At 47.4% G+C, this 19734-nt stretch overlaps 2 long non-coding RNA genes across 3 annotated transcripts; one reads left to right on the forward strand and one right to left on the reverse strand.

Moving 5' to 3' along the window:
- Positions 1-786: 786 nt before the first annotated feature.
- Positions 787-6200, reverse strand: LOC144295648 (uncharacterized). Of its 2 annotated transcripts, XR_013362713.1 has the most exons (4): positions 5591-6200; positions 4769-4977; positions 3259-3567; positions 787-2250 (listed from the first exon to the last, which is right to left on the reverse strand). It is a non-coding gene; the product is annotated as an uncharacterized LOC144295648 (long non-coding RNA). The 2 variants fall into 2 exon arrangements; XR_013362712.1 differs by having other exon boundaries at positions 787-3567; positions 5591-6194.
- Positions 5421-14448, forward strand: LOC144295649 (uncharacterized). The gene is made up of 3 exons (XR_013362714.1): positions 5421-5724; positions 13782-13850; positions 14220-14448. It is a non-coding gene; the product is annotated as an uncharacterized LOC144295649 (long non-coding RNA).
- The last annotated feature ends 5286 nt before the right edge of the window (positions 14449-19734 follow it).

Below are 19734 nucleotides of genomic sequence, written 5' to 3' on the forward strand. Positions count from 1 at the left end.
GAATGGGGAGTGAAATGGTTTAGAGAAAGTTTTTATGTCTCAGATAATAATCCTAACAACTACCAGTTGTATGAACTTTGTACCAGGAAAAGTGCTAAGTGTTTACCTGGATTATCTCTTTTAAGGCACCCCAAAAATCATTAGACAGTCATAGTTCTTAATCCCATTAGAGAGATGCACCTATAAAAATTAGACCAACTGACTTGTCCTGTATCACCCAGAAAGCAAGTCTGACTGAGCTGGTCTGGGTGACTCCTGACTCCGGAGTCTTGTGCTGAACCACAAGCCATATTATTGCTCAGAGCCCTGGCTCTCGTGTTTGAAGGGTGGACTGCCCATTATGTGTTAATCAGCATTTCCCTTTAGAAGACTTGCCCTTGTACCTTTTCTGAATTGCTTATTCAATAGGCCTTTATTAGCATAGCATCTGGTTCTAGAGGAGTTAGTGTTAAAAAAGCAGCAAATGTAATGGAGTAGCAGAGACTTTAACAGAGCTCCTTTCTTCTGCTGCCATGTTGGCATTTTGCTCCTGGGCTTCTATTTCGTTTTCCCTTGGCAATGAGCTGGAATACATCAGGGAGGACAGACACTGCCACAGAGTTGCTGCCCCAGGTCAGTGGGTAAAATGGTCAGACCTCTGCTGCCTTGTGGGAGTAAGGAAGCCACAGGTGACCCTCAGAAATTAGCCACTGTTTAGCTTCTTTGAGCCTCCACTGTGATGAGATACAAATTTCACTTCGATTTTCGTTTGCTTTTTGGTTATTTTTCTCACTTGGGTTCTGATGATTCGGGGCTTATGTTTTTGATCTGCTTTACCGGTTCACACGATTTCTTTCTTAAGTGGAGGGAGTAGAATACCTTAAGCCAGGCACCTTTTCTATTTCTCTTAAGCCCAGGTATGTTTATATAGAAATTGGATTATGTGTTTCTTATTCACTTTGGACTTACTCATGTGGACTCTCCTGGACATCTTGAGGAAGCCAGCAAAATCATTCCATGCATTTTCTCTTTGAACCCAGAAGCTGTAGTTAGCCAAAACTAGATGGAACCATTGCTGAGGGTGGAGTGGGGCTGAAGGAGTGCATGGTGATATTGTGAGATTTTATTTTGCAAAGTTGGTCCCAAGCCTACTAAAGCAACTTCTGGCACTTGCTTGGGAATGTTTGAAGAACACTCCTCTAAAGGCAGATCCTGAACACAGGAATGAGGAATAGAGGAAAAATAAATAAATAAACCCAACTATGTCACCTAATAAGATCTGGAACTAAAAAATGTTGGACTTGAGTTTGGGATGAAATTGGAATGGATTCCTTTGTTCAGTTCATCCTGAAAAATATACTTGTACAATCTTCTCTTTCAGAGTCCCTTTCAAGTGATTTGGGGGTTTGTAGGGGGAGAAAAGGCCTCAGTGATGTGATGCCATTTCGATTCCCTTTTCAATGAAAATCTCCACCTTTTTTCAAGAACTAGATTCCAGTCTATGAAAACTCTGAAAACAGTGTGGAGACATCACGGCCTGACTACAGGTGTGAAATTGGGGCAGGCATCTGTTCCTCCCTTTTTCCCTGATGTCTTTTCAAGTCCTCCAAACCAGTTGGGTTAATAAAGAAAGCACTTGAGGTCTGTTAAGCAGTTTTCTCTAAGTTGTAGGCTTTTGAGCCATCCTGGCTGAGCCTTTGCTTGCTGCATGCCGAGGCTGGTCGATTGTCTTGCTAGCTTACAAAAGAGAAAGTAGGTGTCTCAGTGGGAGCAGAGTGCAACCACCATCTTCACGGGGCTATGTGTAAAGGGACGTGAATAGAAGCAGGTTCAGTGGAAGCCTTAGGACTAAGCTTTTTGCTTTTATTATTTAGTTTCCATGGTAAGTCTTTTCAAAAGACTAGGATTACAGTGTCTTTTACATCCCCAGGGTAGTATGAGGAGTGATGCTGTGCATCAGCAGAGGGCTTGAGAGTTTACAAAGCAAGCTTGTGGGTATGGTGCCTCATTTGGTCCTCACAGGAGCCCATTATTGTCATTCCCATTTTGCAGAAGAAGAAATAGAGGCCCAGAGAGGCTAGGTGGTTTACTCCTGGCGGCCCAGAGAGAATGTATCAACCCTCAGGTGCTGATGGAGGGTGGGTGTGGTTTTCTGGGGGTGCTGTGCCTAGCCCAGGGTCAGAGTCATCAGCTCAGGATCAGTAGCCACCCCTGCTCCACCAGCCCAGTTGTGCACCCATGATTAGATGAGTTCTTAAGTGGGAGCAGTACCTGTGGAGGGCATTTGGAAACATGGGGGAGCTTTTTAGCTCAGTCATTTGGGGTAGAGGGAACCATTGATAGCTAGAGATGGGGACCAGGGATTAAATATCCTACCTACTGTAGGACTCTCCCACAACAAGAAGACTTCTGTCCAAATTTTCAATAATATCACTTTCCAGAAACACAGAAGAGCATCATTTTCCTTCTTTTAAAAAATACACATGGAGGGACGCCTGGGTGGCTCAGTGGTTTGAGTGTCTGCCTTTGGCCGGGTGGTGATCCCGGGGTCCGGGGATCGAGTCCCACATCGGACTCCCCGCAAGGAGCCTGCTTCTCCCTCTGCCTGTGTCTCTGCCTCTCATGAATAAATAAATAAAATCTTTAATAAATAAATACATACATACATACATACATACATAAATAATACACACGGAGTTTATACATATGATTATATTTGAGCTAAAGAGATCTCCTCTGCTCAAAGGAGTGTTTGAAAGTGCCTGGGCTGGCTGTCCTTTGTGGTACCTCCAGTTCTAAACTCCTATTACTCTCTGCCTCCTTGTTGCTGGCTTGCCCCAAACGCACCCCAGACTGGGGCTCTGGCCTTTCACTGGTCTGAAATTCTTTTTTTTTTTTTTTTTAGATTTTATTTATTTATTTGAGAGAGAGAGCACAGAGGGAGAGGGAGAGGGAGAAGCAGACTCCCCGAGAGGAGGACCCTGAGATCATGACCTGAGCTGAAGGCAGACGCTTAACAGAATGAGCCACCCAGGTGCCCCTCACTGGTCTGAAATTCTGAGACAGAAACAAGCTGCATATCATAGAATGGGCAAGTGGCTTGGCCTCTGTAGCCGGGACTGAATCTTGCCAGTGTGAATCACTCAGGTTGGAAATCCTAGGCCCTCTCTGCTCAAAAAAGGGGATCTTGCTGCAAATTCTGTGATTCAGCTGACAACCAGTTACAGATGTGGGCGCTGGCTTTCCCCCGCTACCCTGCTGAGAAGACCTGGCACTCACAGATTCTTCCAACTTCTTGAAAGCTGCTATTCTGTGCAGAAAGAGATCTTTCGACTGGAAGTGTTAAAGTTGGGGGTGGCAGGGGAGAGGGTGTTGCACATGCAGGAACCCGTCTGTCACAGCCGTGAACCAGTGAGAGCTGAGATGTGACAGTGTATTCGCACACCCTGAGAGTGAAGCTGGCAGCATCTCAAGCCTCTGATGGTGCTGTCTGCCTCCCCGCAGGAGCTGGGCGCCGCTGGAGAAGCCTGGCAGTCACTTACCAACTCTTATTTACACTTGGTGAGAGAAGGAGGCATTGCTGTGGGTCTGGCGAGAAAGAGAACAGTCTTCAGTGTCGCCTTAAGGACCCTCCCAGACGTCCCTCACGGGGCACACACACCGCACAAGAGCTCTCTGGGGTGGGGATGGTTATTTCTGCTGAACCCAGGACTGCACAGCTTCTTGGCAGTGCAGCCACATTCCCACACGTTTCTGCTGTGCTGAGCGACATCGTCGTGGCTGCTGGCTGCCCTGTGTCTCTGAGTCGGAGGCTGCCTTTTGTCTCCAGGTTCATTTTCCTCTGGGACGACCGCTGGGGTAGGGAGGGGCTAGTAGCGCAGACCCCACGGATGTCCTGCTCATTGTCATACCCTTTTGATTTGACTGGTGCCTGGCACCTAGGAAGTGCTTAGCAGCTCTTATTGAATAAGTATGTTGGAAGTCTAGGCTTCCTTCACACATCTGTGCAGTGCCAATAATCACGTTTTGCTATAAATTCTCCCACCTAGCTGCCTCGCAGACAGAGCAGCATCTGGGCAAGGAGTTTTAGGAAAGAGGGCAGGGGCCATAGCATGAGCAGTGATGGAGCACTGAGGATGATGATCTAGAGGGGACAGTGACTGGGGGTCCCTGAAGCAGTTGAGGTACGGGTGAGGTCACATTTCACAAATACCGCCCGAAAGACTCTATACAGCCTGGCCTCTGCTCCTCCAGGGCACAGGACTGGGACGAGGGGAGGGCACATGAGGCATTTGCTCCAGGCACAAGTTTAAGGGGGAACCAAAAAGTTCTGCTATTAAGATGAATAAAGTTGTAATAAACTATTTTTAAAAATCTAAATCAAGTACAAAATTTAAGGCAGGAACAGTAGCACCAGTGCTTGGGTTAAGCCATCTTATAGCCTGAGGCAAAAGGGGAGAATTGCTCATACTAATCTTGTCTTTATTAAAAATATTTATATTTTGCTTATCATGGATTTTTGCATGAATCTTATGTTTTTGAAATACTGCATTAGAATATATAATTTATCATGGTGACTGAGCTTTTTGGCACCCCTTACTTTTATATCTCAGGTGAATGCCTCACTCTCCTCACCCTAGGCCTAGCCTGGGCCATGCCCTCGGGTCCTCCCACTGTGCCCTGTCCACTGCCTCCATACTGGGCGCCAAATAAGGCAAGTACTTCCCGGCCACAGGGCCTTTGCTCATGCCATTCTCCTTCCCTGGCCCTCCCTTCTCCCTCCACATACCTAGATGGATGGTTCTGTTTCCACCTCTTTTAAATCTTTGGTCCTTTATTTGTTTATTATTCACTGTTCAATCTCTGTCCACTCTAGTGTAGATTCCATGAGGGCAAGTGTTTTATCTGCTGTAGCCTGGTGTATGGTAGATGCTCAATACATAGTTGATGCACAAAAGAATAAATGAATATGTGGAGCAGCTCCACCTATTGAGGAGCCTAAAAGCCATAAGGAGGAGTTTTATTCTGAGGGAGAATAACGATTGTAGGCTTCTGAAAAAAAAAAAAAATCACTGCTTATAGCTACTTTTTACATGTGTAGGCATGATGCTAGGTACTTCTAAGATCTATTTTCTCCTTAAATCCTCCCAGCAGTCCTCTTCTCCAACATTTTACAGATGATGGAAGTGAAACAGGAGGAAGGAACATGTCCAGACACAAGGGTCACAGATTTGCATGTAGAGTTGCCTGAGCTTTTGTGAGGATCCTTGTTTGTAGGAAGCACTGGATAGAGGAGAGAGACATTGGAAGCCCATGGAAAACCCAGGAAGTAACGTGTGGGGTGAGAGAGGAGAGAGGGCACCATGCAGAATGGTTTCCCTTCACCCCATGTCATTTCTCTGCTGCCTGTCCCAGAGAATTAACTCTGGGATGGATGACACAGGCTGACCACCAGTCACTAGAGAGGAGGCCAGGCCTAGGCTGAGAGTGGGGGGCGGACAAGTCAGTAACGCCGCCAGACTCTGTCTGTTGATAGATGAGTGTTCAGATTTCTTTTTAAATGAGATTTTCATCAGATTAGCAATGTCATCTTTTGTAAAAACAAACCAACCTGTCCTTGCTTCCCAGTGCGGCTTATTAACAGGTCCTTGCTGGCAGTGCTTGTATCCCACCGGGCGGTCTGTAGGACCTGTTCGGCCCCTCCGAGGGGCCATGGGACTGTCAGATACAAGGAGCAACCATCAGGTATCCCAGGAAACCTGGCTGCACTGGGGTTCCCTATCTCGTTTCAGCTGCCTGTGCCTGTTTCTTCAGGATGTGGTGGTGGTAACCCCCTCCCAGGGCGTCGTAAAGATTAAAGGAGACACTTTATACAGAGCACCTAGCGGGATACCGGGCACCCAGGAGGGCCCCGCGGATGCTTGTGGCCGTTACTCGTTGTTTACGTTTTCCCTAGTTCTTCGTAGGCTGGGCCGTAGGGCAGTGGGGGAGGTGGAGGGGGAGAGCTGGGAGGAGGCCGCCCCGTCGGGAGGGCTGCCCGGGCTGTGGATGCCCCGACTCTGGCCGCCCCAACAGGCAGGCCCGCATTTAAAAGTGGCAGAGGATGAGAAAACGGCGTTTAAGGGACGCCGTATCTCTAAGGAGTTCATAGCACTTTCCACATGTGATCTTATCAGCCTTGGCCGGATCGCTGGGCGGGAGCTGTCACCTCCATTTTCAAGAGAGCTGGGAGGGACCAAGCCCGTCTGGTTCCTGTTCAGCCCCAGCTCCTGAGCCCCCACGGCAAGCAGCCTCGGCTAGAAGCAGAGCTGCCTTCGGAGCGCCTGCATGTCCGAACATCCCCCTTATCTTAAGCACCTTAATAAAGCAATGCTTTCTTAGGGGGGGGAGTAGAGCTTTCCAGGAAAATTTTCTTGAGATGAATTACTGGAACAGCAACTTCATCTTATTAGAATTAACATGCCCTGGTAGAGCCCACAAGGGGATTTGCTTCATTCCAGAGTCCTGAGGGGGCAAGTTGAGACATGATTAGTCAGTATTCATGGTTTCTGACTAATCCATGGAATCAAAATTATCCTGAATCGTAATTTCTCTCCCTCCTCCTTCTTGTTCTTTTCTTTGCTTTCTCTCTCTCTTTTTAAAGATTTTATTTATTTATTCATGAGACACACACACACACACACACACACAGAGCGAGGCAGAGACACAGGCAGAGGGAGAAGCAGGCCCCATGCAGGGAGCCCGACGTGGGACTCGATCCCGGGTCTCCAGGATCACGCCCTGGGTTGAAGGCGGCGCCAAGCCACTGAGCCACCCGGGCTGCGCTCCCTCCCTCTCTCTCTCTCTCTCTCTCTCTCTCTCTCTCTCTCTCTCTCTCGTGTGTGTGTGTGTGTGTGTGTGTGTGTGTTGCACTATTGACTCGCAGGCACTAAAATGGACAACTCCTTGGGATGAGTTTGGTTAAGAAGAGGAACTGCAGGCCCAAAGTTAGAGCATCACTGGAGAAAGCTCATACCGCATTTGAAGTAGACTTTCGGTGCTCCCAGACTACGAGAAAACAGCTTGCTCTTTGTTTGAAACTGACCCCGACCGCAGACAACATAGTCATCGGTGGCCACAGTGTATCTTCTATCCAGTGTGTTAGGTGGACGAAAGTGACCTTCACGCAGAGGGGTGCTGGGGAGGCAGGATGGAGGCTCAGCGTTGCCGAGCTGTGTCTGGCTTGACCACACCAGCTCATCAACCTGAAAATCAGAAGCAACAAGCATGACTAGGTGGTTGCTGGTCTGTGATCTTGACTGAACCCATTGCGTCTGATGGGCCTCAATTCCTGAAGCCACTCAAGAGTTCTCCAGTTTTAACTGAAGTGTACACTAATCCATTAAATAACCATCATACCATGGAGTTTTATATTCATTTATTCAACACGCATTTTTGTGCCTAGCTTTATAAGAGATGCAAGTAATTTAAGAATGAGGACGGCACAGAACACTTGCACAGACTTTCTCTGATTTAATCCTCACAGCAATCTTATGAGGATGAGCATATATTGCTCCTGTTTTATAGGTGAGGCCACCAAAGCTGGGGGCGAAGACTCAAATTTGCTCAAAATCTCATGTATGGGGAATAGACAGGAATCAAATTCATGTCTTCTGAGAACAAATCACCGAAAAGACAACCAATGTTAATGAATGTTAACTATCTGCAGAGGTACTGACTTCATTGCTTTACATGTAGAGAATAGCATCTAATTCTTAAAAGAATCCCATGCAGTAGGTGCTATTTTTATGATACCCACTTCGCAGAAGAGTAATTTAGGAGAGGAAGTAAGAGACAGAGCCAGCAGCACGCCCAGCTAGGCTGGCTGAGACCTTGCTCCTACTGCCAGCTGCAGAGGCGACCCACTGCTCTCTGTGAGGAGGACACATGTTTGAGTTTCCTTTTGGGAGGAATGTATCGATCTGATCTTTTTGAAATCTCTCCATTCAAACATTTAATGAAAACACGCCACTTTCTGGGCCCACTTTCTGCCTGTCCACAGAAGTGGTCCTTTTCTGGCTGTGAGAGGGCCAATACTAGGGGAGGGGGAGTGTAGTCGGGAGACTGTTCCATTGCTCTCGGTCAGTTGCTTTTGTAGGGGTTTCGGAAGTTGTCGGTGGTGGTCATGGTAACCACCACTACTATTACCACACTACTAACATCTTTTTAAAGCACTTATTCCATGTTAAGCACTTGGCAAACATTAACTCATTGAATACTCAGGACATTCTTATTGGGTAGCTACTGATATTGTGCCCATTTTATAGAGGGGTAAACTGAGCCTGATGGGACCCAAGCCATGGGCACGCTTACTCTGCCAATATGTGGCAAAGTGAGAGTGCCTGATAGACATCAGCATTTCCCACCTCCCTGGGAAGGCTTAGGTAGTCTGCACTGCCTGGTCCAACAGGAGCATCATTCTGAGTGCTGGGCTCTCTCATCAAGATTCAGTCCCAATGAGCTCTCTGCAGGACTATTGGCTCTGCCCAGAGCCCTGCCTGCTCCTGGGCAGAGACTCTTGGGCAGAGACTCTTCAGGGGTTTGGAGGAAGCCTCTCTGGAAGAGCAAATTCTGAGGGATCCTGTGAGAAAGGCACCTGTGGCTGGAAGAGGGGCAAGTGAGGGCAGGTGGACATAGGAGGATGGAGTGACTGTGTCTGTCTCCAAGTGAGGAATTCAGTTTACTTATGAGGAATTCAGTCTACAATTATGCCATTTTTCTGGTCTTATTCACTCAAAGGTAGACATAATTCAGGGGGTTAGAGGGAAAAGGCAGGGTGAGATACAGAGGGCTTATTTATTTGAGGTTAAAAGGGCAGACAATGTATTAAATTGATTAGCCCTTAGGCTGATGTGCCCGCTGAATGATGGTCTGCTCCTCATCTGTATTAGTTTGTTTGGGCTACCATAATAGAGCACTGTGGACAGAGTGCCTTAACAGAAATTTACTTTCTCACAGTACTGAAGGCTAAGGCACCCAAGATCAGGGTGCCAGCAGGGTTAATTTCTTCTGACACCCCTTTTCTTGATGTGTAGACGATGTCTTTACCTCCTCTGTGTATGTCTATGTCCAAATTTCCCCATCTTTTTTCTTTAAGATTTTATTTTATTCATTCATGAGAGACACAGAGCGAGAGGCAGAGATATAGGCAGAGAGAGAAGCAGGCTCCATGCAGGGCCCCCGATGTGGGATTTGATCCCAGGATTCCAGGATCACGCCCTGAGCCTAAGGCAGATGCTCAACCACTGAGCCACCCAGGCGTCCCAAATTTCCCCTTCTTATAAGGACACCAGTACTGTTGGATCAGGGCCTGCCCCCAAAGACCTCATTTTAGCTTAATTTCTGCTTTTTATTTTTTGTTAACAAAACTACATTTTATTGTTATTTTGAGTAAAACTTCTCCTCTGTTCTCCAAGTTTTCTGCACTGTAGTTCTTCTTCTTTTTAAAACTTACCTAATTACCTCTTCAAAGACCCTGTCTCCAAATAGTCCCATTGTGAAAGTACTGGGATTTCAGACTTCAACATTAAAATTTTGAGGGGGACACAATTCAGCTCATAGCCGTAGCAGAGCAGCAGCAGCATTCCCTGGTGAGGGGTGATTTTGGTTTCTCTGAGTCCTAATGAAAATGAGATGGGAGGGCACCCTGGTGGCTCAGCGGTTTAGCGCCGCCTTCAGCCCAGGGCCTGATCCTGGAGGCCAGGGATCGAATCCCAAGTCGGGCTCCTTGGATGGAGCCTGCTTCTCCCTCTGCCTATGTCTCTGCCTCTCTCTCTCTCTCTCTCTCTCTCTCTCTGTGTGTGTCTCTCATGAATAAATGAATAAAATCTTAAAAAAAAAAAAAAAGAAAATCAGATGGGAGAAAGGGAGGCACAGTCAACCTGGCTCACAGACAGGTGGGGAGGGTGGGATAATCTCCTTCACTGCTCCAGCTATAGGGCACCTGGAGACAAGCTGCTCAGGTCAGCCTTCAGAACCGACATGCAGATCTTGATTGTCCTCGGTTCCTCTGATGAACACCGAAAGATCTGTCTGGCTTCCTCCTCCAGCAGGGCTAAAGGGGACAAGAGGAATTGGGGCTAGTTCTGAGAGCTGCAGGCGTTGGACCAGAGGAAGCAGCTGAGATGCTGGAGGCCACACTACTTCTGTCTCCAGGCAGAGACTCGTTCAAGGCTGGGCCAAAGCAGCCTTTGTCTGAGGTCTAAGGGGGTGGTTGGTTTCTTGAGCAAACATCCCAGGATGGGACAGCAGCAGAGAAAGTTCCTTTTCCTCATTTGATGGGGCAAGAGCTGGCAGGACACATTCTCCCCAGGGAGGGGAGTGGAGGATCTGGGGCAGAGGTGGAGAGAGGTGCCAAGTCAGTGGGAGGGAAGCATGAACTGAAGGAATAAGAGAGAGGGGAGGAGACAGAAGGGCCAGTCCAGGCCTGGTCACCAACCCCAGAGATGGGGAAGGCCATCAGATGGCCTTTCCTTGCATTGTCAAGAATCGGACAGCTTGTCATGTGGGGCGTATCACTGGGGCACATGACACAACTTAGGAAATGCCAGAGAAGTTCAACAAGGTTTGGTTTCCAAAATTCAGATACCCTTGGTTTTGAACAATGGATTTAAGAATTGCCCGTGAACTGAAAGCTCCAGATTGCAGTCTTATAAGCTCATCCTTCACCTATGTCTAAGTTACTAAAAATATATACATAGTATACATACATACACATTATATACTATATATGTATATAACGACAGCAATAGATAGATATTTGGTTTGTGTTTTTCTGATTATAAAAATATATAGAGTAGGAAATTTGAAATATATATACATATATATATACATACATACACACATACATACAGAGTCACAGAGGAGAAAATTTAAAATCACCCATGAATTCAGAGATAACCACTGCAAAGATTTTTGGCATCATTTTTATTTGCATCTGCACAGATACATATAAATACATAAACATATATCTATACAAAATTGTTTTTACCAAAGAAATCATTCAAGACTTACTTTTCACTTAAGGGATCTTGAACATTGCCAAGTTTCTTTTCCTTTTTTAAGATTTAATTTTATTTTATTTTTGAAGCAATCACTACCTCCAACATGGGACTCGACTTTGCAACCCCGAGATCAAGTGTTGCATGCTCTACCACCTGAGCCAGCTAGGCACCCCTGCTGACAAGTTTCTATGTCATAATTTATATAGCTGTTTAGTAGTCCATTGCATAGATTTACCACAATCTCTTTAATTCTCTATTGTGGGACTTTTTTTTTTTTTTTCACTCTGATAAAACTTAGTAGACACCTTTCCATGTCCTGCTTATAATTGGTGCACACTTCAGTTTGGGACTTCTTTGAATTTCTGAACCATATTTGTGCAGGAATTGTGCATTTGCGAGCTTAGTTGCCTGAGGGGAATCAGGAGTGTGATCTTGGAGTTCACAGATTGCAGTGGGTATGTCCCAAATTGACCCAGTTTTAATATAAATGAATAGAAACAGTGTCCAGGACAAAAAGTGTCAGGCCATATCTGGAGAATTGTCAAATGTCTGATGTTGATGTTAAGTATAATGGGAAGTGGCAAATTGGAGTTTGGAGAATGCCATAGCATGTGGAGTTCTTTAAGGGATCCCTCAAAGCAGTTCTAAGTTTATAGAATGGGAGCTGCTTTTTTGGCGATAGGAGGTATGGACTTGTGTTTTTTCAGTCATAATGGCCAAAACATGGCAGAAGGAATGCCAGCACCTGACTGGATTTAAGCTCAGTACTTTGTATAAAAGAAGTCCAGATGACAGGTATGTGGCTCCAGTTCCTCAGAAGCCTAGAGTCTGTCTTGTCCATCATCCTTGGTGCCCGGCTTCCATCTTGAAGAGCACTTCATGATCCAACAGGACAACTGGAACTCCAATCATCACACCATCATTTCAGGGAGGGCTGACATTCAGTCTGTAGGCATATGTATGGCCAATTGGTTGTTAAGATGTCATCATATTTCAGAATGAGTGCCATCGCCTCTTCGCATCCCTGGATGGTCTCTGATATTTATCAGAGAGTCAGCACAAGCCACAGCAGGATCTTTTAGAACTTTGCTCAGCGCTAAGGCTGAGGTCCATGTGAGTGGCTGCATATGTTCAAAATCACCCCAGTTCCAAGGAGGAAGAAGGAAGGGGCAAGCACAGGAGCTCCCTTCCCAGTAAGCTAGCCTCCTTTATAGGACCTTGGCCGCAGGCACCACCCACCAGCCTCCACTTGCCGCTCATTGGCCGCCCCTACCGAAATGCAGGCTGGGAAATGTAGTTCTATAGCCGCCAAGAGGTCATCGTTCCAACAAGGATGACGTTCTCTTCCTACAGAAGCAGAAGTGTTGGGTAGGCAACCATATGCAGGAAAAATAAAGGCTATGGTGCCACTGTGGAGGAGGCCCAATCGTTCACAGCTTAGTGTGAATGATGTCCCAAATCAAGCCAGTGACATTTTAGGGAGACAGAATTCTCCCTAATGCGTGTGTGTGTGTGTGTGTGTGTGTGTGTGTGTGAGAGAGAGAGAGAGAGAGAGAGAGAGGAGGGGAAGAGGTGGGTGGGAGGTTGGAGGAGGAGGGGTTATGCAGCTGGGATGTTGGATCTCTGGAAAGGAAAGGAACACACTGCTTTTTTAGTTGTCAGGGAAAAACATGATGCCCTCCTCTGCTGAAACCAACTGCCTAACAAAACTCCTCCTGTAAGTCTTTAAAACAAAAACAAATAAATAAAACAAAAACAAACCTCCCCCCAAAGCTGGTAGGAGTGTAAATTAGAAGGCATTTTGGCAGTATTTAACAAAACAAAAAACTCACACATCATTTGACCCAGCAAATCCACTTCCTGGAATCCATTCTAAGGAATATTCATGTGTCTGAATGAAGATATATGCACTAAGATGTTGACTGTAGCGAGGCCTTCAAAGAGGGGAAGCTGAAAACTACATGGACATCTATCAACAAGGGATTTGTTAAACCAATTTATGGGATATCTATCCTGATGATTTTTTAAAAAATGAAGCAGACTTATTGTATCATCATAGAAAAATCTCCAAAATACGCTGTGGACAGTGGGAGGTGGGTTGGGGGGTGACTGTTAACGAGGCTTTTAGGTTTTAACTGTTTAACTCTTTCAGTTGGAGCATACTCATGAATTATTTATGCAATTAAAAAAACTCATGATGACAAACTAAACTCAAGAAGTCTTTGGAGCAGGTAGCTAAAGCAACACAGCAGGAGGGGTAGGAAAAAGACTTGCAGTTTCAGTACAGCATAAAAATAACCTAGTAATATAATAAGCCTATAATAACAATGATGAAAATAACATGGCAAACACGTAGTTCTATTGGAAAGCAGAACAGTTCTAGATAAGCCACATATATTAACTTATTTAATCCTTGCAAAAACCCTATGGGATTGATGCTATTATTATTTCTGTTGAACAGACTTGGAAACCAGGGTTCAGAGAACTGAGCTAAGTTGCCTCAGGTCTCGCGGCTGGTTCTGACTATGGAGGGCATGCTCTTAATCCCTTGCAGCACTCCCTGGATGCATCTGGAGCGTCACCTGCAGTTTGCAGAGCAATTCCACATATGTGATGTCATTTGTTCCTCAGAGTCCTGTGTTACCACCTTCCTGCTCTGTGCGTGTTTCCTTCTCCTTCCTCATTTACTCCTCATTCCTCCTCACAGTCTCGATTATGCAGATGGAGAGACAGGTGTAGAGAATTTTTTCATCATTTCAGATTCACATGGTGGACATCTTCATTTGGGTTTCCCCCAGAACTGACCCCAAGATGAAGATCTGGCTGCAGGTGGTTTATGTGGGAGAGGGTGGGGATACGAGCTGGGGGAAGGAAGGAAGTTGTGTTCATGACACTCCCTGCAGGGACCTGGGCTTTGTCCTGCCAAGGGCCCTCTGAGACTGTGCAAAATGGACCACCAAAGATGGAGGGGCACTGGGTCTTCATGAGCTGGGAGGGTTGTTCCCCAGTACTTCCAGTCTGCCCTGGCAAGGACCAGGTATACTCCAGGGGCCACACGTCCCCCCCCCCCCCCCACCTAAGGCAGAGGGGATGATGACCTTGGGTGGGCTAGACAGCTATGGGTGGGCCATCCACAGTTTCACCAAGGTTGAGTTGGAGCAGCATCAGGATTCAAACTCAAGTCTGTTTCATTTCAAGGCTCCCAGATTTGAGTCCACACAGCCAGAAACACAAGCTCCAGCTGAGGCCTCTTGCTTGGCCATCCACGGACACCTGGAGGATTGCATCACATGCTCCAGAAGCAGAGCTTCAGTGTGAAACAAAATCCCACAGAGAGCTCACTGGCTGCTTCCCTAACCTGTGACCATGAAAGAAGGGGAGTATCAGCAGGGGAAGATATTGAATAAGCCTTGAATAAATGCCTGTTGCTCCCACCTTTGCTGCCTTTGGTGCAGCCACCCTAGCCCTGTTCATTTTTTTTTTTTTTTAAGATTCATTTATTTGAGAGAGAGAGAGAGAGAGCACGTGCACACAAGAGTTTACATACACAGAGGGGAGGGGCAGAGGGAGAGGGAGAATCTCAAGCAGACTCCCCACTGAGTGCAGCTGATCTCATGACCCTGAGATTGTGACCTGAGCCAAAAATCAAGGGTCGGATGCTTAACAGAGTAAGCCAGCCAGGCACCTCTCTGGTTCTTTTTCTAACACATAAAGCTCAGATGTGGGCTTGTTCAGTTTTTCCTCAGCTTCTTTACTGTTGAAGAGAGGCATTCTGTGTGCCACATCCGATCTCCTGATCTCCGTGCTCCTTAGCACTCACCATGGGCCAACAGGAAAAGCTTTCCCCTTCCTCTTGGTTCCCGCCCCCCTACCCCATGCCTCTCACCCCTACACTGGAGCACACCCCGGAGCATGCATGGGAGCAGAGGCTGCACCATGCTGATGCTGCCACCTGGAGGGCCCCCAGTAAATGCTGTTGATTGAATGAGTGAGAAGATAGGTGGCAAAGGCAGCTCAGCTGGGCAGTTATGGGAGGGATCAGGAGCTCCTGAAAAGAGGCCAGTTGTGGGAGATAGTAGAAATGGGGTTAAAGGGAATGGGAGGGATCTCTCCATGCAAATTGGTTCCAGAAATATTTTTATTGGAGACCTGTGGTCCCTGGTCCTGGCTCCCAACCTGGCCCTGCCTTGTTGGCCAGGTGAGTGGCCTTGCTGGCCTGGGCAGAGAATGACAGGGGTTTGCAAAGCCCAGAGTTCCCTGTCTCGTGTGGGGAGGGGATGGGTGAGTGGTGTGAGCTGTGGTGCCCCAGAGCAGGGAGCGGGCAGGGTATCAGGGCCTCCCTGACGTAGGCAGTCCTGGGCTTCCTGTCTGGGCCCAGGGCTGGGCCCCAAGGCCCAGGAAAAGCTGGAAAACAGCAGGCTTTCTGTTGCTCTGCGTGTGGGCTGTGGGTTGTCTCCTCTGGCAGGACAGGAATTGGCATTTCCTGCCCTCATGTGGCCCTTGGCTCTCTGGGGTCCTGCTCTGGTCTCTGACCCCTTGAGACAGGAACATCCTTTCCCATCGGGGCCCCAAGGATCCTCTATAGCTTCCAGTCACCACATGTTCCCTGGATGTGGCTGTCTTTAACAGCCAGATTGTCTGCTTTTCCTGGCCCCATGGGAAAATCACCACTAGTTTAGCCAGATAGTCAGGCCCTGTGTGCATTACGTCTCTGTCCTCAAACTTCCTCCTGAGGCAGCTGCTATCATTTCTCCCATTTCACAGATTGATACAAATGATGTTCATAATTTATTGAGGCCTTTTCGTGGGCCAGGCAATGTCATGAGCAATCCGTGAATGTGGCAGGCTCTGTGAGAGTTCCTGTGAGCTCGCTGTCCCTCCCGGTGGACGGTCACACCACCTACCCTGATGACAATGACGAGCATGACTAGTTGGGCCATCGGGATGGGACTGCGAGTGACAGGCTCTGCATGGAGATGCTGAGAGCCCTCGTGGGTTCAGGTTCTGCCTTTTCTTCCCTCCTGGCCAGCCTGCCAGGCCCAGGTAGGGGCAGATCCAATGGCTCCTTCCCAGAATAAACATGTGTGGCCAAACCACAAAACATGTAACAGGGGCAAGGCACAAACCTTTGTTGTTGTTAGCCACTGAGATTTGGGAGTTGCTTGCAGTGTGATCTAGCGAAAGGAGGTGGATACAGCCTGCATTGCTGCAGTGAATCCTAAGACCAGCCCTGGGAGGGGCAGGTACTCATACACCCATGTTCAACATTGATACTATAACCCCACTAAATCCTGGCCCAGTAGTCTATATGGCTCCATGTCCACACAGAGTCAACGCTAAAGAAACACGGGACATGAGCAAAACTAATTAAAAGGGAATTTTATTCTTATGTCTTTAGAAGAAAATTTAAAGGCGGTCCAAAGGAAGCTCTTAATGCCATTTCCTCTTCCTCTGCTACCTCCTTTCACCCACAGCAGCTCCCAAGCACTTCGCAGGCTCCCCCCCACCAGCCCTTCCCTTCCTGGGCTCCCCATGGCTCTCTCTCCTCTCTGCTCCTTCCCTGCCTGCCCTAGAGGCAGACCAGTTTTCTTCCTGCTAAAAATGGTCTTGGGAGAGCCTTGCTGGGGGACTCATGATCTACTCCTGTTTTAGGAGAGACGCTTTTGCACCCTGGAGATCACACACCCTTTGACCCCCCAGTCCAGCTGTGGCTCTCAGAGAGACTGGGGGACTTGTTTCCTGCCAACCCCAGAAAGCGAGAGTCCTTGCTCAAAGGAGATTGAAGCTAGAGTATGGGCCGAATTCTCCTTGATGGGCAGGGAAAGAGGCAAAGGCTGAGACAACCCCAGGTTAATAGTATCTGCCCTGTTACATTAATGATGATGATGATGATAATAGAGCAGCTAATATCTGAGAGTTTCCCGACCCCAGGCATTGTCCAAGGGGTTATAGACACATTGACTTCATTTACTCAGAACCGAAGTTCAGAGATGATTCTGAACCCTTGGCCTGTGCATGTAACCCCTTGCCATGTTGTGCTGGTGCCTTTGGATCACTGCTCTCAAGCCTCCAGTGGCTTCCTGGGGCCCTTGCATACACTCTGGCCCCGAGCATGGCCAAGACATCCTTCTCCTAGGTTCCCACGTCTTTCACTGGCTTCATCCCATCCACTCCATGTCTGTTCACGTCCCCCACCTTTCCTTCATGGTGCCAGCCCTGCGGGAGGATACTTTTTGCCTCTGCTCCTGTCGGTTGGCCTGATTAAGGGCATTGATCCTGCAGATCATGTTAGGCTTTGGCCTGCTTCCTCTGGGAAGCTCCCCCTGGACACGAGCCCCCTTGTTTTCCTTGTCATTGCTGTCTACTGTGTCTTTCCAGTTCCATTTGTGTCCCCAGGGCACAGCACAGGCCAAAGATGTAGCATGTGCTAAACAAATATTTGTTTAACGAATGGAGGATTGATGTTTATTTATTCAATTCGTATGGATTGGATTGTTTGGTTACTTGTATTATTTGGTGAAGATTCCTGGCGCATGGTTCCAGGCCACATCTGGATTCGATATCTGTAGTCAGGGGCTGGAAAGCCTGTGATGAACAACATCTTCCTTCCTGCCTGGCACTTGACTTTTTCATATTTGCCACATGAGATGTTTTACCTTTGTCATCTCCTCCAAGGCAGACCAATTTTTTTCCCATTAAAAAAAGTTTTGAATACCCCTTGTCCGGAGAACTCAATAATCGTTTCTTCAAGAGAGACATTTTTCACACTTGTAAAGAAGGCTTCTGTTCACGGCCAGTGATCCATCATCTTCCAGAAATGATGAGATGAGTCCGAAGCCCAGAGAGTGATCTACTGGAGCCACAGATTTGTCACGTCACATTCTCAGGACTTCAGGAACCTGTGACAGCAACATGAATGTCATTTTATCAAGGGGTGAAAAGAATTCTTTTGCAACTTGTAGTTTAAAAAGAAAAACACCTAAAAGGAAAACTAACACAAAATGGCAAGCATTGGATGCCTCACCTGGAGTCTTTCAGGCTTCCAAGGCCGAGGAAGAAAAGCAGGGAGACACATAGCTTCTCATAGAACCTTGGAGTTTGCATGTTTGCTGCATCAGAGGAGTGGGCCACATTCTCTGTGCCTCCCCAGGGTTCTGGGCACTTGGCACAGAGAGGGTTTGGGTGGGAATGGGTGTGGGAGAGGGAGAGGGAGAGTGGGAATGGTCTGGAATCCTGCTCCTTTAGGTCATTTCTGTCCCCACCGATAGATGCTTACTGCTAATTCGGACTTGTGCTTCAGCTAATTTATCCCAAGGACAGATTGGTAAAGGGGCATGATGCACAGCTGCTCCTGAGAGAGGAGATTCTCTCAAGCCCTAGCAATATGCTTTAGTGGATGTATTAGGCTCTAAATCAATAATTCCTCAGAAATTCAGAATTTTTACAAGGATGAACTAATATTTATTGTGTGCCAAGCACTATGCTAGAGATTTTAAATTGGTGGTTCCCAACTGCATCAGAATCACCTGGAAGGGGGATGCCTGGGTGGTTCAGTGGTTGGGCATCTGCCTTTGGCTCAGGGTGTGATCCTGGGATCTGGTCCCGCATCGGAGTCCCTGAGAGGAGCCTGCTTCTCTCTGCCTGTGTCTCTGCCTCTCTCTCTGTGTCTCTCATGAGTAAATAAATAAATCTTAAAAAAAAAAAAAAAAAAAAGAATCGCCTGGAAGGGCTGTAAAACACAGACTGCTGGGCTGCCTCCCTCGAGTCTCTGACTCACTCGGTAGTTCTGAGGTGGGGACCAAGAACATGCATTTCTGACAAGTTCCCAGGTGAGGCTGCTGCTACTGGTCCAGGGGCCACACATTGAGAACTACTGCCTTGCTGTGTTCTTATTCCAGCCTCACAAGAATGGACACCCTTGAAGGTAAAGCACCTAATTCGAGGTTACATTGCCAGTAGCCTCAGAGTGGGGATTCTAGCCCAGCCTGGGCTCATTCCAGAGGCTCTTCTCTTTCCGGTAGCTGCTCAATCTTTCCATTGCATTAATCTGCCCTGGGAACTTTGCAGTAACAAAACCACAAAACCCAATCCCAAATGCATAAAGGACCTGGTCCTCATGTAGCCCACTGCTACTTCTATTTCTCTCAAAGTGACAAGCTAATGAGATTTAAGTGGTATGGCAAGCAAGTAATGATCCATGCCTGCAAATCAAATGCATGGCTGGACTAGGTCTTGAAAGTCTGATTTCTGCCTGGTGGGGAGGTCCCAAGGCCATAGCATATTTTAACGGATGCACAGAGTGATCAGGACTGAGTTTTCAAGTGGCCGGTGGCATGGCGAATTGCCATATTGCTTCCATGTGCCAGCAGCCGTGTTTCTGCATGGCAGGGAGTGTATGCACAGCCCTGGCTCTGCAGGGGCCTCTAGAGTGGCCTCTTGGGAGGCTCTGACATCGTGGAACCTTGCTTAAAAGCTGCTGCATTTATAAACAAGCAGAATGACAGCTGCCAGACAGCTGGGAATCTACAGCCTGAACCAAATGGGCCAGCAGTGTCAGATAAGGAGAGGGGCTTCGTTTTTAACTTCACAAGGCTGAGAGAATGGCATGCGACATTTGGCCTTTCAAATGGCTTCTACACAATGCAGACATCATACCGAGAAAAGTTTACGCATACATATCTATCTTTTTGAGTTGCTTTGGAACCCGTGAACA

This window comes from Canis aureus, chromosome 24 (genome assembly GCF_053574225.1).
Source record: "Canis aureus isolate CA01 chromosome 24, VMU_Caureus_v.1.0, whole genome shotgun sequence".
NCBI lineage: Eukaryota > Metazoa > Chordata > Mammalia > Carnivora > Canidae > Canis > Canis aureus.